Source organism: Capra hircus, chromosome 19 (assembly GCF_001704415.2).
Source record: "Capra hircus breed San Clemente chromosome 19, ASM170441v1, whole genome shotgun sequence".
Taxonomy (NCBI): Eukaryota; Metazoa; Chordata; class Mammalia; order Artiodactyla; family Bovidae; genus Capra; species Capra hircus.
The window spans coordinates 59773363-59780144 of NC_030826.1; the positions used below are offsets into that span (position 1 = coordinate 59773363).

At 42.7% G+C, this 6782-nt stretch overlaps 1 long non-coding RNA gene across 1 annotated transcript; it reads right to left on the reverse strand.

The window, feature by feature from the left end:
* On the reverse strand, window positions 702-6117 carry LOC108638234. Its single transcript, XR_001919663.1, has 3 exons — window positions 5978-6117; window positions 3897-3997; window positions 702-1003 (listed from the first exon to the last, which is right to left on the reverse strand). It is a non-coding gene; the product is annotated as an uncharacterized LOC108638234 (long non-coding RNA).

A 6782-nucleotide genomic window follows, 5' to 3' on the forward strand; every position in this document is an offset into this window, starting at 1 on the left:
GTAATGGAGTATTACATAGAACCACAAAGGAATGATACTGGTGTGAAGAAGCTATTTATTTAAAAAAAAAAAAAAAAGCATATACTGTGCTGTTCTGAAGGAAGGACACGCTGTTCAAAAATACTGAAAAAGTAAGTGAGCACGTGTTATTCAAGGGTTACTATATCAGAAGAACACCGCTAATTGCCGAAAGGTGACCTTAACAGAACAGGTAGGGCAGATACAAAAATTTCTCTGTGACTCAAATGCTTGGTTAGAACAACTGTCATTTGAAATGGCTCACGATTCCCCAGGATCGGCGATCTGTATGTCAGTGTGCCATTCCAGGCTACATCTAGTTGCTGACGAAATACAAAGGGCTTTTCATACAGAAATTTCTTTCATCCCTTTTTGAACTTGAAAGGGAGAACACGAGGAGGAAATGCCATTTCCTTCCTTAGATGTTTACGACTGAGTGGGCTTCTTTAGCGAGGGATAAAATCGCTTTGCTAAAGAAATCCTCCTTTGAGAATAACTGGAGGTCATGATGCTGTTGCTGCTGCTCATCACTAAGCCGTGTCCGACTCTCTGCGACCCCAGGGACTGCAGCGCGCCAGGCTTCCCTGCCCTTCACTGTCTCCAGAGTTTGCTCAGACTCATTTCCGTTGAGTGGATGGTGCCATCCAACCACCCTCCCGTCGCCCCCTTCTCCTCCTGCCCTCAGTCTTTCCCAGCATCGGGGGCTTTTCCAGTGAGTCTGCTCTTTGCATCAGGTGGCCAAAGTACTGGAGCTCAATACGCAGGGCTGGAGGTCAGTGCTGCATGCTTAAGAAATGGAGAAGTTGTGCAATTTCAAAGGAAGTTTGCAATAAAAAGGTTGAAGAGAAAACAAAACAAAAAACTAAAAAAAAAACAAAAAAAAAAGTTGGAGAGCTAACCAGTTGGCAATGGCTTTGACTTTACAGCAAAATCGTGAATCTGTGTGATTTATGCAGTCTTCTTTTCTGGATCAAACCTTTAGTCTCTGTAATTCAGAACAAAGGTATTTATCACAATGTATGCTCTTTTCAGGTTATTTTTTGTGTCTCTCAGGCTATATACCTAAAAGGACATATCTTTCAAGTAAATATCCTCCAAAATAAGAGAGAGAGAGAGCCATCTTTACACAAAGGAATATTTTGATCTTACTCACAATGTCAAACCTCAATATTTCTCATCAACCTGAGAAATGGATCTCAGTTTAAGATCAAAAAAAAAAAAAAAAAAAAAGGCAGCCCTTTATATGTTTTGGGAACCCAGCTATCGTTCTTCATTGGTTTATAGATTTTAATATAGCCACTCTATATAGATTTTAATCTATCTGTAAATCTATAAATTTAGAATCTACATAGAGATTTTAATATATTCTCTAAAGCAAATCTGAATGTCATACATGTAAATATTTACAGATATGTCATTAGTCACAATAATTAGTGAGTTAATTTATGTTTTGTCAAGTCAACAGGAAATTTGGGGGAGCTGACTAAGCTATTTCACCCTTCTGCAGTTCTTGAAATAATGTATTTTAAGTGTCTTCTTTAGCCTGGAAGTGCCTCCCCAGTTCCCCAAATGGGTAAAGAATCTGCCTGCAACGCAAGAGACAGGAAATGCAGGTTCCATCCCGGGGTAGTGAAAAGCTTCTGGAGGAGGAAATGGCAACCCACTCCAGGGTCCTTGCCTGAAAAATCCCATGGACAGAGGAGCCTGGAGGGCTAGAGTCCATGAGGTCGCAAAGATTCAAACACCCAGTGACAGAGCGGTGGAATCAGCCTGGAAAGCGAGGTGTGCAGAGAGACGGGGAGCAAATGCAGTGGCCGGGCCAGAGCTCTTTACGTTTCCCTCAGCTGGACTCTGAGATACCCACGAAGCTCCCTGGTCCTTTTCTCGTCTGAACGTTAAAGGCTGACCTCTCAGGAGAAGCACAGACACGGTCAGGAGTCAAGGAAGAAAGTGGACGGTGTCTGGGTGATGCACACTTAAGAGGAACATCTCACAATGGGAGGAAGCGAAGCAGCTTTCTTACAGGCATTCTATCTTAAAATAATGCCTCACTGCACCATATGATGAAAGCTCTTCAGAGTGCAGAATGTGAGTCACGATGGAAACTCCTTTAACTGAATGGCATGGAAAATGGCCCCAGGGGCTGCTAGGGAAGTGCCTGGGTAATCACATGTTATCAGAACCACCTCACTGTCAACTTGTCTAAAACCCAGGACTCAGAGCTAGCTTTAATGCTAGTGAACTCCATCGGGAAACAAATCATTTTACTGAAATAGAAACGTGCCACCCATAAAAATAATCAAATGGACTCTGCTTTCAGAGGGGTTTCTTGTGGTTCTTTTAATAGTCGGCTCCTTGGGAAAGGCAGGGGAGAGTGAAAAGGAATCCATATAAAATGAACATACACAGGTTTATTTTGTAGAAGAGATGCTGATGTAAAATAGTTTTGGTGGAGTGATGGGGTTTTTAGAATTTTAATTTAGCAGTTGTCTGAGATTCAGTAGTTTAAATGCTTGAAACAACTTTTCACGGTTATTTCTAATAATTCTTGTCATATTTCTGCAGATTTTGAGAGTCTATTCAGGTAGAACTTTGTTTTATTTAAGTGATGAGTCCCACTCAGAAATTTTAGGCTCCAGTTTAAGAAAGGGAAATATAGGAAATATATCTTTTAACAGCAATCCCCAACATTTTTGGCATCAAGACCAGTTTCGTGGAAGATAGTTTTTCCAAGGATCAAGGTCGGGGTGAGAGGGATGGTCTGGGGATGATTCAAGCACATTGCATTTTTTGTGCACTTTACTTCTATATTATTACGTCAGCACCACCTCGGATCATCAGGCATTGGATTCGGTAGGCTGGGGACCCCTGATTTAACGCGCACACACACACACACACACACACACACAGTCAAATCCATACACACTCTAGAAGACAGAAGAATACAGAGTGTCCCAGTGTGTGTTTTTGAAGAGACGTGTATCGCACACACTGAGGAGTTACTACATGCTTGGAAGACCTGACGTTATGTAGCATACTACACCCATTATTTCAGTAATGAAATGTTGCCACTTAACGACTCATGTTGCTCACACACTCTTCTGAGAGCCCCACACACTGGGTCCTGAGGATGTTTAAAGCAGAGACTCGGTCCCCACAGCGGCTGCCCGGCTCTGATCCTAGGAAACCCTTCTTTCAAGTGGACGAATGGAGGGGCATCAGAGAGGCACGGCTGCTCTTTGTCATCACTGTGACGAGAAAGACTTTTAAAAAGGTGGCTCTGAAGATGAGCAGAGGTTTCCTGTTATCAGATCTGCCTCTAGGAGGGCATCTTCCAAAGCCTGCTGATTATTGCGACCTCCCTGGTGGTCTGGTAGCTAAAACTTTGAGCTCCCAGTGGGGGATGTGGGGGGAGGCACTGGCTCAATCCCTGGTCGGGGAACTAAGATTCCTACCTTCCTCACGGTGTGACCAAAATGAATATATTAATAAACAAAACAGATGTTGTATTGCTAAAGCAAACAAAAAGAGTCTATTGATTATTAAGCTGTGCTCCATGCACCGAGTGGGAAGCAGGTCTGAAATGATGTGTGTATATGTCTGCGTGGGGAGGAGCCATCCTAATTACAAAAATGTTTGAAGAAGGTTTCTAAAGTTGCCAACTCAGAAACCGTGACCTTTGTGTCTGATTGGTCGTAAAATACGAAACCAATGAGATCTAATCCAACGAGTCATCAGCTGTTTGAACCCCACTGCATTCTTGTTATCACAATGGCTTTGAGTATTTGCTGGAGAGATTACTAAATATTTATACAGATGATTCAATGGCCAATTCAGTAACAGATGATTCACTACTGTTCACAAAGCAAAGCGCTTACGAGTTTAGTCTCTGAGGTATGCCTCTGCGATGCAGCTCAGCTCCTCATCCAGGCTGATCTCAAGACACGTGCAAGAAGCTTTAATGTCATGCTTTTCCGATCTGTAAAGTGGGGATAACAGAAATAGTTCATGAGGCTCTTGCCAAGATTCACTGTGATGACCCAGGAAATGCACTTAACAATGGTCAATACGGCTCAATTCTTACTTGTTGCATCGTTTATAACACCAACATCATCATCCTTACCACTGCCCAATGCAAACGACCGCTTTCATTCATGTCTGACCACAAGCAAGTCTCCTTACATTGCGGTCTGGTTCCTTGAGTTGTCTGCTCATTAACTCTAATGTAGCCCTCAAGACAGACAGAAAAAGAGAAGAAAAGGAAGGAAGGAAGGAGGAAAGAGAGAGGGAAAGCTCTTTTTTAACCAACCTGCACACGTTCGTACAGAGGGAGTGAGAGAGAAGGAGGAGGAGAGGGAGACAGAGGCCTGCTCTGCTTTCTGTTGCTCTGGCTATAAGCCCATATTCTTCAAATACTTTTTAACTAGTGTGATCTCTTCCCCATGCTGATCACTGTCTCCTAACGGTGCTACATTTTTTCCAACATCTCTTTACAGGAAAGTTACCCTGTATGGAACTTTCCAGATGTTCTAAAGTGTTTAAAAAATAATTAGTGAAGATAGCAAAGATCTAATAAAAGAGGAATTTGCTGTAAACCCTGGTCATTGTTATCCTATTCTTAGAAGTGGTTTTTTTTTCCCCCCATCTATTTGTCTGTGTGTGTGTTTAATTTAAATTATTAAACTTATTTGCCTTGAAAGTTTAATAGCAACTTCTGTGAAGGTTTTGTCTTCTGTTTTTCGATGGAGGAGAGGCCATGTGTATTTTGTGCATGTGTTTAAATTAAATGGAGAAGGAAATGGCACCCACTCCAGTACTCTTGCCTGGAAAATCCCATGAACAGAGGATCCTGGTAGGCTACAGTCCATGGGGTCACAAAGAGTCGGACATGACTGAGTGACTTCACTTTCACTTTTAAATTAAAGGTGAATAGAAAGTTCTTGTGTAACTTACTGGTTCAATTCGGTGATCAGTAACATTGCAAAATTAAGGTGGAGGAAGTTTAGAGAAAACTTTTATTTTTTTTCCTAAGGGTGACAACTTTTTTCCATGTCAAATGTTGTTTTATTTATTATAATACAGAACATTGTGAACGCATGAAACTGGCACTATTTAACTATCGGATTCCCTTATGCAAGAGAAATTATGTGCTGGAGTACTTACTGAGTGCTTTTGCACTCAATATTCCTTAGTTTAAAAGCACAGTTTAAAACAGTATATACAATATAATCTCATTTAAAATTATTATCAATAATAATATGATAAATATGTGCAGGCTCAGCCTCCCAGTCTTGTTCCACTCTTTGCAACCCCATGGACTGTAGCCCATCAGGTTCCTCTGTCCATGGGATTCTCTAGGCAAGAATACTGGAGTGGGTTGCCATTTCCTTCTCCAGGGGATCTTCCCGACCCTGGGATCCAATTGGCACCTCCTTCATTGTTAGGATTCTTTACTGCCCGGGATGCAATATGCTAAACATATGTGTATAAATTTATGCACGCATTAAAATGAGAGGAGTATATCAAACGGTTGTTCCAGTTGTCTTTGAGAAGCTATTTATAGAGGCCTTCATAATCGGCTCAGTTTTCTGTCATGTTTGAATAGTAAGTACATAGTGAATGTTTCGGAGGAGGCAATGGCACCCCGCTCCAGTACTCTGGCCTGGGAAATCCCGCAGATGGAGGAGCCTGGTGGGCTGCAGTCCATGGGGTCGCGCAGAGTCAGACACGACTGACGTGACCTAGCAGCAGCACCAGCAGTGAATGTATACCACTTTTGAAGTAATTATGCTTCTAATCAGAAGGAAAACACAGAACCAAACCACGAAGCGCAGGATTAGTCTGTATTTGTAAAGCAATGCTTCCTCGTCTCATTTAGCAAAGCATTCATCAAAGGAATAGTAGCCTAAAGACTCAGCTACAGTCCAAACTTATTAATCTTTAGTCAATATACACTCACCAAAGGTAACTGACCATGAAGAAGTGCCACCAGCGAAAAAAACATACCCCAAAAGAGGCAGGTTTACATACAGCCTGCACTTTCTGGATCATGTTGAACTGTCCCAAAGCCCACTTTTCCAGGGAGGAAAAAGCCATGCCCAAGCCGTGGACTTTCAACTACCAAGCTCCACCCCTAGGAAATGTCCTGGGCAACCGTAGGGTATAGAAGCACCTGGTCTCCGAGCAACTGGAGTTCCGTTTCGCCTGCGGCTTCATAAATCATGAGACCCGGCCAACTCCTCCACTCGGGGAGACACCAGGTTCCCTTGAGAACACACTGTTCTGGCTGACGCTTTATCTGAATAAAGAGATCCTGTGCAACTCTGCGCCAGCACGGCAGATCAAAGGGAACCTAGTGGCTACATTCTATGGCTGCATGGGTTCATGAACAACAAGGAGACCAATCCCCTACCAGTGGCTTTGAAACAATTCCACGTGCCTGAAATTCTGCTGTCATGCGTGCCCTGAAGACTGGCCTTCATCAGAAGGACATGACGTAGCGCTGGAGTTGACAAGGTCCTCGACTGGGGAATTGGACCACTGAGGTTCAAATCCTGGTCCATGTGTGACCTCGAGCGTCTCAACTCTGTGCCTCTATGCATTCTCATCGGGTGAGTGGGAGTAGTAACAGTACCTATCTCATCAGTTGCTAGGTGGGGTCGATGAGTTAATATTTGTAAACACAAGAAGCCTGGACCATAATAAGAATGATAAAGTGCTTATTAAATTGAAAATGACCTGTCATGATGGTTTCAGTGATTTCT